Below are 12,149 nucleotides of genomic sequence, written 5' to 3'. Positions count from 1 at the left end.
AGAGTCCATCACAAAAGTTCCTAAGGCTTGGAGCTTGGCACCCATAATGTATTTCTGCTGTAAAAGCATCAGAGAGAAGCTTGCAGAGAAGAAGATCCCAACAGCCAACAGCAAGCACCCAGACCAGGTAGGAGGCCAATGTGGTGATTTTCTGCAGAGGAAGCGACACGATCGGACCAGAACAGTGGCAGTGAAAGCTGGCACATGTCAATCAATTTAAAATCTCTTTTTGAACTGGGATCAACTTGATTTGGTGATAGATTAGATTTTAATTAAAAGTGAATCTTCCAAAAGAATACTTGCGAAAGATCCAAGAAAGTAATGCCTCCAAAGTTAGTATTATAAAATTAATGCAACTCTCTGAAAGTACTACTTAGGAAATTGCTTCCATTCTCTTTAGAGGATACAGTTCTAAAGACTTCCAAACACATTGACAGTATTCTCAAATAAGTATAATCAGGATCTACTGTAAACAAAGTGGGAAAACCATGTGATACTCCAAAGAATGTCCCTCTATCACACTGTCCAAGGCTTGTTAATCTTAAATCTCACTATAAGCAATGCCTTCAGGAATCTGTGGCAACACAATGACCTGAGCTGATATGGACAAGTTCTTTCCCCAACTATCCACATACAAACAAATATTTGTTTCCTATGAACACGAAGAAATAAACATCTGTGAAAGAGTGTGAGCAGATATAAGATATAGGAGAACCAAAATCTCTAGAACTGGAGATAACAGGACAATCTGGTATTGAGTTTTAAATGACTAAGAGATGAATTCCTTGAAATAAATTCAGATCTCCATTAAAATGTAAATAACTCTAGAAAGTACTGCAGGTTTATAATCTAAAAATGGAAAATATTGTTAGGTAGACTTCAGTTCATAGAACTAGACTAATTATCATGGGCCACACATGATCAGCTTTTCTTTTTTTATATTGAACTTCCATGAACTGAACAACCAACTCTAGAATTATAACACTGACAATACTTCACACCAATCCATGCATTAATCCATCTGTTATTTTCTGACATAATATTGCTTCTGAGATACCTGTCAGATAATTGAGAGTTGAAGTTCATGAGACAGAAAAAGAATAGCTATTTGAGATTAGGAACAGGAGAGCAACTTTTGGGAAATAATGCAGCGGAGGGAAGACAATTTCTATTTCACAATTCACTCAAGGGCTTCCTGAGTAGTTTATTTTTTAAATTTTATATTGGAGTATAGCTGATTAACAATGTTGCGTTAGTTTCAGGTGTACAGCAAAGTGATTCAGTTACACATATGCTGAGTACTTTATATCAAGATATTAGTCAGTGCATAGACATTAATTCAAGTGACAGAGAAATTAAATCTCATTACCCCAGTTCTCTTTTCCTACAAAACCATGAACAGATATTAAAACAAAGGTGGTGGTAAGAATTTCATTCAAAGTACTTCAGAGAAATAGCAAACTCAATCTTGCAAATATTTATTTTTTCATTTATTTTGTGGCCAGCAAAACGGTTAATAAGGATAGCTTCTGTCTCCAAAAGAGCTGTAGCTTGAATGTGCAGGACGATATATAATTTTTTTAAGGTGACAATAACTAAGAAACTGACTGCTTAATATTAAGTCAGTTACTGTTCTAAGAAATAAATACCTATGGCCCTTACAACAACTTGATGAAGGAGGTACTATCATTAGCTTATATGAGATCACACAGGTACAATCAGGGGAAACAGGATACTGACTCCAGGCAGTCTGTGTCCAGAGCCATGGTCTGAGCATCAATACAATGACACCTCTTGTGAGTAAGATATGATAAGAACATAATAAAGTCTTGCAAAAAGTTCTGCAAAAACCCACTGTGTAGGAGACTTGCAGAGGTATCATATTTCATTGGGCTTTGAATGATACATAAGAGATGCTGGCCAGGAACAAAATGTGGAGGAAAGAGGACAATCGAGGTAAAGAAATAGTGTAAAACAAATGATAAAGTCTTAAATGTACATTGAAGTTTAGGAAGCAACCAAGTAGATCAGGGCAGAAGGGGAAGGGGCAAAGAGGATGAGATGGTTGGATGGCATTGCCGACTCAATGGACATGAGTTTGAGCAGACTCTGAGAGATAGTGAAGGACAGGGAAGCCTGGCCTGCTGCAATCCATGAGGCCACAGAGTCGGACACGACATAGCAACTGAACAACAAAGTAGATCAGAGGGAGTGCTAGAAATCAGGTGAAAGTTAACTTGAGGCCAGGACATGAGGGACTTCAAGTACTAGGCTAAAGGATTTTACCCTTATTCTGTAGATGATGAGATATCACTGTAGGATTTTAGTATTGCTACTATGAGAATGATGTTCAGCAAATTCAGTTTTAGAGAGCATGCAAGAATCTTGCTTGCTCTTCTACCTCTTCACAACATCATTTACACCACTGCCTCCAAATGCCTCCTCAACAATCAGTTTCTCCAGGAAGCTTTCTTCAACTACCTTTTCCCAACAGGTCAGATTCTCCCTTTTATTTTTCTAAATTATTTTTTTATTTACATAGCTCCCCAGAGCTTTATTCTAACACCTACCACAGCTTGTAATTATGCTTCATGGGTGATTCAGGCTCATGAGCTAAGAAAGGGGTTTGTATGCATGTAAAATGTGAGCTCTCAGAAGTTGAAGCCATAGGAATAAACCAGATGGACAAAGGAAAACATGCCAAAAGGAGGACGAAACACACCTAACTAGTAAGGGTAGACCCTGTTGCTGGGAAAGATTGAGGGCAGGAGAATGAGACGGTGACAGAGAATCATCTGGTGGATGGTTGGATGGCATCACCAAATCAATGGACATGAGAGTGAGCAAGCTCCGGGAGACAGTGAAGGACAGGGAAGCCTGGCATGCTGCAGTCACTGGGGACGCAAAAAGTTGGACACAACTTAGTGACTGAACAACAACAACAACGTTAGATTAAAGAAGCAGATTCAGGGGAAACAACCCAAAAAAGATTCTTGGAGACAGAAGATAAACTCAGAGAGAGGTGTGACACTGTAGGCAGAAGCTAAGATATTATCAAGGAAGTGCTGGTCTCAGTGACAAATGCTATAAAAAGACTGGCTAAAATGTAGACAAAAACAGTAGTGAACTTAGCTTCTTCCAGAAGAACTCATAAAAAAGTGGGAGGAAATCATATTCATATTCAAGGACTGAGAAGTAAAAGCAGCGAACACAGACTATCTCTTAAAGAAATTCCATGCTAAAGATAACTATAGAGAAATCAAGAGTTGAGAGTAAGCTTATTCAGACATTAAAGAACAATCTCAGTTCATAGTTTCATGTAATGTCTCATGTTTTCTGTGATAACTCAACTTACTAATTCTAATCATGGAGAGGAGATGGTCTTTCAAAATCCTACAGAAAGATCTTTGGATCTCACATTTTCTCTCACATGCCCTTCAGGAGGTTAATGACACTTTTCTGCCCCTCTCTACTCTTGTCCATTTCCCCACCTAAGCTTATGTTACCCCAAGGATTTTATTAATTGTGCACCAGAGTGAATTCTCAGTAAATGAAGAATCTTAGTCAGAATCTCTTATTTGCCAGTTTCTATCTGGAAAATAAAAACCACCTGAGTAAAGGAAAATTGCTGTTTTAATTTACTTGATAAGTGGGTATGTGTTACAAGACTTAACACATCGAATCTGACTCATTCATCTAAGAATTTCATAATATAAAAATATGGGGAGAGACATTATATCATAGTCTTTTATAAGATCAGCCATCTTGATCAAAAATAATTAAAATGGATCATACAAAATGAAAGTATTTCAAATTATTTGCCATGAGGTAAAATGTTAGACAGTTCAGCAGAACTGAGCAGAACCAAAACTGAATGATAACCTTAGCAAAATGGTCAAAATAATTAAAATTCATCCTAGAAAATGAAAAAATATTTTCCAAACTACTAAACTTCATATGCTTCATTTTCTCTATTATGTCATAAAGAAGAAAAGAGAACACTACACCGCAGTCATCTGTGAACACTGTGGAAATTTTATTCTGTGTTCAGAAATGTTGAGACAAATCCAGACTGTTAAGGAAACTCTTAGAAACTCATCCAAAGTTATATGAATAATTTTTAATTTTAAAATTAATTTTAACAAGTTAATTGCAGTTTATATATTTTCATATAAATATATATTAATAGCACATTATTTTAATTACAAAAGAAAGCACCTCCTGAGAAAACTTTAGTCAAATATTAAGTACCGCACACTAATTTCCTTCTTAGTATTTTTGTTCGCATTTAAAATTTAAATTTCAATAGCAAATAATATTGTAAATACAAATGTCGAAGAGTGGTGATAAGGTAAGCTAGACTTATGAAGGCTTATGAATTACAAGTTATCTTACAAATTATCAGAAAGGTTGACTGTTAATGCACTGATCTGTATTTGCTGTGACCACACATTTTACAAGCTTTAGTGGTCCTTTTTTAAAAACCTTCATTTTAGAATGATCAGACTTAGATAGCTATCGCTTTAGTTCTATGTCTACATCTTACATAATTAAATAAGATTGTCTTCCATTTGGTTATTCCAGCAATTCTGAGTACTTAGAAGATCCAGGAAATCTAAAGTGCCACAATGAGCACGTAGGCGGTCTGATGGAGGGAAAATTTTTTTAAAAAAATGTTTTAAAAAAAGAAATAAAATCACTTCCTGTGGTTAACATTTTAGAACCTGGTCCAGAACAGTCTGTACCAATATTGTGGGTTTGTTGGTATCTTATTTATGAGCATCAGAAACAGACTTGCCCTGGTGCCATCCTTTGAGTAGGATGCACGTGTAAGACAGATGGAACCTGTATTTCTATCCGATGTAATTAAAGACTTACTGAATATACTGCCAAATACCACAAATATTAAAACATTTTAGAATAAATTTACTATTGCTTTGACAGCAGTTTCAACAAAATAGCTGGCTGTTTCAACAAATGAGAAGATGGAGTATATTGAAACAGAATTATTGCAATTTAAAATGTGGTAGTTTGGCATAATTTTATTCATATTCTATAATCTACACAGGTCTAAATTTAAGGATTTTACTATAATAAAATACTTCAGGCTCTTATATGAGGAAAAGTTAGGGAACAGCTTTTCAACAAGTTCTCCCAAGGAGAAATGAATAATCAGAAGAGAACAAACTCAACGACAGAAAACTGAACAAGACTACTTTCTATGCATATAAGAAGGCCGCACAAAGAAGAATGCTGATTAAGGGACCACTTTCTCATGGTTTCCCACCATATTCTTCTGGGAACCTCTTTTCAATAATGCCAAAAGCATCAGAGACATTAGTTAGGAGAGCAGTATTGAACGATCAATGGGTTGATTAACTAGAAGTCACTGCTGATGCTCACAAGGGCGATTTTGGTTGAGATGGGAGTTCTATTCTGATTGCAATCATCTGAGGACTAAATGGAAGTTTAGGTAAGATGCCCCCCAACCAAAGAAACACAAAATGTGACTATTTCAAAATGCAAATACATTGGCTTATCATTAAAACAGCAACAACAACAAAATGAACTCAATAAAGTAAGTAGGTTTCTAAATTCCTTAGAGCTAGGCTGGCTATTTATGTCTATTTCATATAAATAAAATGTTAGATGTAAAATGGTAAAGTTTAGTTGGAAGTTATGAGACATTTTGCCATCATACTTCAGAGTATGGGCTTTAATCAGAGAAATATTGATTTTATTATTAATCTTAGGAGAAAAGCTCCTCAAGAGGAGATGGATGAAATAACCTACATGTGCACTGATGGGTAAAGAAAATGGAATATATATATATATACACTAAAACATGAAATCTTGCCATTCCATAAAAATATGAAATCTTGCCATTTTTGACCACACACATGGACTCTGAGGGCATTATGCTAAGTGAAATATATCAGACAGAGAAAGACAAGTATCATATGATCTTATTTATTTAAAAAACAACACCACCACCTCAGAGATACAGAGACCAGATTGGTGGTTGCCAGAGGCAGGGTATGAGGAGTGGGTGAAATAGGTGAAGGGAGTTAAAAGATAAAAATGTTCAGTTTTAAAACAAATAAGACACAGGAATGTAATGTACAGCATGGTGAATATAATTAATAATGTTAAAATAAATATTTGAAAGCTACTGATATGGTAAATCTGAAAAGGTCTTATCACCAAAAAATTTGTAACTATGTACAGTGATGAATGTTAACTAGATTTATTGTGGTTATCATTTCATAATATATGCAAATATCACATCATTATGTTGTGATGAAACTAATACAATGTTATATGTCAATTATACCTCAATTGAAAAAGGGAGAAGATATAACTAAAATGACCAAAATAACTCCTGCACCTAAACTGTACCCATATACACCCATCCACTAAAATTAATTACACAAAAAATATTGAAAATAGATTAAATTCTCTTCTTAACTAGCAGTGATTTTCCACTTAGATGAGTATTTTTTTAAAAAAGCCTACACACATTATTAATAAGAAACACACCTTATCAGTATATATCAACATATATCAAAATACCAAGAAGAGGTAAAAATTAAAGGGATGAAAAAAGTCCATGGGTAAATGTTAGTGGTATGTACAATAATGTAGAAATATTAATGTCAGAAACATTACATTCAAGGTTAAAACATTACATTGTAAAAATAATATCTATTAGTGTTCTAGGAAGCAAATTCAACTTTGAAGCATATTATCATTATTATATTAAGCATATTATCATTATTATAATGCAAGAAAAGAATAATGTGAAATGCAAAATGTAATAAATCCTAAACTAAACATGGTATTAAATATAGCCATATTACAATACTGACATTAAAAATGATGTTACATGAAATCACTATCTTGTTAGTTGTACTTGCATGTTCAGTGAAGCATTATTCACCTCATCCAAGGTATAAAAACAACCTAAGCATCCTTCAACAAATGAATGAATAAAGAAAATGTGGTTTACATATACAATGGAATATTATAGTCTTTAAAGAAAAATCCTGGCATTTGCAACAACATGGATCAACCTGGAAGGAATTGTGCTAAGTGAAATAACCCAGACAAAGGAAGACAAATGCAGTTGTCCCCAGTACCCATGAGATATTGGTTCCCAAATCCCCCACAGACACACAAAATTCACGGATGTCCTTCCATAAAAGTGTTGTATTTGCATATAGCTTATGCACATCTTCTTATAAGTCTTCTTTAGGTTACTTATAGTGCCTAATACAATGTAAATACTATGTAAATAATTGTAAACTAAACAAATACTATGTAAGTAGTTGTTAGTGTAAGGCAAATTCAAATTCTGCTTTTTGGAGCTTACTAGAATTTTCTTTTGCAAATACCTACTATCTGTGGCTGGCTGAATTCATAGATGCAAAACCGACGGATTGGGAGGACAGACTACTACTGCATGGTCTCACTTATATGTACAATCTTTTTAAAAAAAAAGTAGAACTCATAGAAACAATGGAAATGGTGGTTGCCAGGGGCTTGGTGCAGGAAGAAATAGAGGCTGGTTAAAGGGTAAAAACCTTCAATTATAAGATAAATGTATAACAGGGGATGACAGTTGATAATATTATATTGCATAATTAAAATTTGCTAAGAGAGTAGTACTTAACACATTCTCACCAAAACAAATAAATTAAAAAGGTAAATATGTGATAGATGTGCTAATTAATTGTGGGAATTCATATGTATACCAAATCTTCATGTTGTATGCCTTAAATATGTGAAATTTTTATTAAAAATATACTTATGAATAAATAAATAAGTTACCCCCCAAAATCCAATGATTTTGGATACTGCCCATAATATATACTCATAGGTTAAAAAGTAAGTTTCAAAATGGAATGTATAGCATGATCCAAATTTTAAATAGTATATAAAATATAGATTCACATATATCTATAGAGATAGATGGCCTTCCCTCATAGCTCAGTCAGTAAAGGATGTGCCTGCAATGCAGGAGACCTGGGTTCAATTATTGGATCGGGAAGATCCCCTAGAGAAGGAAATGGCAACCCTCCAGTATTCTTGCCTGGAGAATCCCATAGACTATAGCCTGGGATCGCAAGAGTTGGACATGACTTAGTGACCAAACACCATACAGATAGATAAAGAAGTATATCAATATACCAAAGCCAGTTGACAGAATTACAGGCAATTTTTTATCATTTTTTCCTTATTTTTTGAAATTTTCTATACTGAATATATATCGTTTTTACAGAAATCTACTTTTAGAATAACAAACATGAACTTTATCTTATTTAGGTCTCTATTCCTTACCTTTTAAACTGACACATTTCTGTTTAAGAGTCTCATTTATCAAAACCACTTAAGGAAATCTCCATCCAAAAAAAAAATCAAATGACAACAAGCTACTGGTTACCAGTGGAAATGTGGGGAGGGCGAGTATGGAAAAGGGGAAGTGAGAGGTGCAAATACTAGGGTGTAAGATAAGCTCAGGGATATACTATATACACAAAAAAATGTAGCCAGTTTTTGGTAATAACTATAAACAGAAAGTAACCTTTAAAATTTTATAAAAATTAAATGTTTTAAAAAGTAAAAAAAAAAAAGTAGAAAGAAATGGCCAAAGTCACTTGTAAATTAACAAAAATTGCATTATGGCTTTAAGAAAACTTAAACCAAAAATTTGATACGAATCATATAATTACTTTGGTAGAAATTAAAGAAAATATTCTTCCAAATAAAGTGAAACCAACTACAATTTTTTTACCCATCCTAAAAATCTCACAATGACCAAGAATTGGCAGCTCAATGTGTCTGTGATGTTTATATGATTTCCTAAAATGTTATTTTAAGTATAATAGGTAAAATTTGTTCTTGCTGCAGATCCTTTTTTGCAAGGAAAGTAAGCTGTATAAGGATACATTTCAAAAAGGAAATCAGAGTTTCAGCCAAATTAAATAGCTTTTCCTTCTCTTTCCTCTTGCTACTTTCATTGTAAAACATAGCTATTACTGAATTTCCACTCTGCGGATGAACACCAAATCCATAAATCTAGCCTAGCTTTATATGCATTAGCAAAACAAAATAAAATTTAGCATTTAAATTGTTATGGTTTTCTTTTAAAACATAAGGTAAAAGAGATACACATCCATCTTTAGATTATAACTGAAAAAGTGATGGACTTAAGAGTCAGATACACTGGAATTAAGGTTCTTAACTATCACAGATGATCATTTTCATTTTTCTGAGTCTACCACATATAATGGGCTTTCCTGGTGGCTCAGTGGTAAAGAATCAGCCTGCCAAGCAGGAGACTCAGATTCGATCCCTGGGTTAGGAAGATCCCCTGGAGAAGAAAATGGCAACCCACTCCGGTATTCTTGCCTGGGAAGTCCCATGATCAGAAGAGCCTGTAGGCTACAGTCCATGAGGTCACAAAGAGTCAAACAACACTGAGCGACTGAGCATGCACAATGACATATATTAACAGATTCATTTATTCCACAAATATTGACTATGTGTATAATATTCTAATCACTAAAACATAGAGGAGGTTTACAGCAATGGGAAAGAGGGAGAGAAAGCCAGGCTAGGTCTCAGCAGTCTTGGTTTCAGCTCAGTGGAGTGAAAGATAATACCAAATGCCTGAAAAACTCAAGATAATTATAAATTGCAATTTTTAAAACATGCTGTGAAAGAAATAAACAAAACTGACATAGGGTTAAGTAGCAGAGGATGGCTTCATTAACTCAAGGGATCAAGGAAGACTGCTTAACATAACTGCCATTTGGGCCCAGACCAGAAGGATAAGGTGTTACACGTGTACCCAAGTACCATAAAACTAGAGACAGCTTTATACATACTTCAGAGCTGGTTGAAACTATTTAAATTAGCAACTAGCATTATGTTATACCAAGCTGTATTTCTTCCTAACTCCTTTACACGTACTTCCAAGTCCCTTCACTTTAGCCTACACAAGAGTTCTCTGCCTTTGACCTTCTATTGGTCACAGTTGCTTTCCCTGCCCCCACTAAAGAACTAGTTTACCATGAGCCACCTTATACTTATTTACTTTTTACAAACATCTCTGTTGTTAATTCTTCGTGACACTGGATTGTGAAAAATATTAACCTATGAAATCTGGTGATAATGAAAGAAAAGTAGTTTTTCAGAGATATTATATATAGATATGGGCTGTGTGATATTGTGTCCATTTCAGATGCTCAGTCATATCCGGCTCTTTGAGACCCCATGGACTGTAGCCTACCAGTCTTCTCTGTCCATGGAATTCTCCAGACAAAAATACGGGAGTGGGTTACCATGCCCGCCTCCAGGGGATATTCCCTGACCCAGAGATTGAACCCAGGTCTCCTGCATTGCAGGCAGATTCTTTACCATCTGAGCCACCAGGGAAGCCCCCCTATTGCGTCAACCTAACTACAATAAAACATTTCCTTAAATAGAGAAAAAAATGGCTATATTACTCTTATGTCCTGTTCACGAATGTTAACTATGGTATTTTATGTGTATTACATGTGTTGTCCTGTATAACATATTTTCCAGATGAGTTCATTTTTAAAGCCTGAGCAAAACTCATTATTGTTTAAGTGCTTTTATCAAATGGAATTCAGAATTCTAAGTTTAATTTGCTATACCTCTATTTTTATGAACATGTTAAACTTACAAAAAATCTGGTGTCCAGCCTATATTAATTCTATTTTTAAACCATGAAATTATCCTTAGAATTTTTTTAAGATCTTGCTCATTAAAACAATCATTACATAAAACATGTGGTCTTTCCTGAAAAGCATATTACAATTATTTTCATTACAGTTAAATAATTTTTATCTGTAACTTAATGATATTCATATTAGACAAAATTCAATATATTAAACAAAGTATTTTGTGTCAGAGTATTTTACTCTTGCCAAATATTGTTAAGTGCTAAATTGAACTTTTTGCTAGGAGAATGACAAGCTACTCAGACACTGTTAAAATGAAAATTTGCCTTTCATAAAATGGAGAAACAAACAAGATTAATTAACTGAGAAAAACATCCTCTTTATAGAAATACTAGAGAAAATTATATTTATATAGTAAATATTTATGGATTAAATTGCCTTTAAAAAGGCAGTAATCCCTTCTGTAGAACATTTTACTGAATCATTGGATAGCTACTATGGTTTAAATCTTATACATAATGACCATTTAATGCAAGGAATTTCAAACTATGAGATTACAAAACAAATGTGTTTTATTTTTCTTAAGTACTGATTTAAAAAACAACAACAACAAAACTCCAGAAAAGTTTTGGTAACTGTGAAGAATGTAAATTGGGAATTCTCAGAATATATAAATTATATCCTTTCCAGAAGAAGAAAATTAGGATAAGGAGCCACTCAGTTCAGCATTTATATAATATCTAAAAGCAGAGACATTACTTTGCCAACTAAGGTCCGTCTAGTCAAGGCTATGGTTTTTCCAGTAGTCATGTATGGATGTGACAGTTGGACTGTGAAGAAGGCTGAATGTCAAAGAATTGATGCTTTTGAACTGTGGTGTTGGAGAAGACTCTTGAGAGTCCCTTGGACTGCAAGGAGATCCAACCAGTCCATTCTGAAGGAGATCAGCCCTGGGATTTTTTTGGAAGGAATGATGCTAAAGCTGAAACTCCAGTACTTTGGCCACCTCATGAGAAGAGTTGACTCATTGGAGAAGACTTTGATGCTGGGAGGGATTGGGGGCAGGAGGAGAAGGGGACAACAGAGGATGAGACGGCTGGATGGCATCACTGACTCGATGGACGTGAGTCTGAGTGAACTCCGGGAGTTGGTGATGGCCAGGGAGGCCTGGAGTGCTGCGATTCATGAGGTCGCATAGAGTCGAACACGACTGAGTGACTGAACTGAACTGAACTGAACCTCTGTTTTATCCAGAGATGGTACTAGTGAATGACACAGAAGAGGTTTCTGCACCCACAGATCTTATACTCTACAGGATGGACACTGATAAAGCAGAAAGAAAGTAGATGGTGGCTTGTGAAATCAAAATCAGGAAGCTCTGTAAAGGAGACAATATAGGCAGGCTGAAACACAGAAACACCAAGTGCCAAAGAAGCTCAT

The 12,149-nt window shown here is 34.7% G+C and overlaps 1 protein-coding gene across 3 annotated transcripts in view; it reads right to left on the bottom strand.

The window, feature by feature from the left end:
• Positions 1–12,149, bottom strand: part of C6H4orf22 (chromosome 6 C4orf22 homolog) — a 710,136-nt gene that overhangs the window by 538,789 nt on the left and 159,198 nt on the right. The gene's annotated exons all lie outside the window — the stretch shown is intronic.

The sequence above is a fragment of the Capra hircus genome, chromosome 6 (genome assembly GCF_001704415.2).
Source record: "Capra hircus breed San Clemente chromosome 6, ASM170441v1, whole genome shotgun sequence".
Classification (NCBI taxonomy): domain Eukaryota; kingdom Metazoa; phylum Chordata; class Mammalia; order Artiodactyla; family Bovidae; genus Capra; species Capra hircus.
The sequence above is the reverse complement of the archived record's forward strand: the minus strand, read 5'-3'. Positions and strand labels throughout refer to the sequence as shown.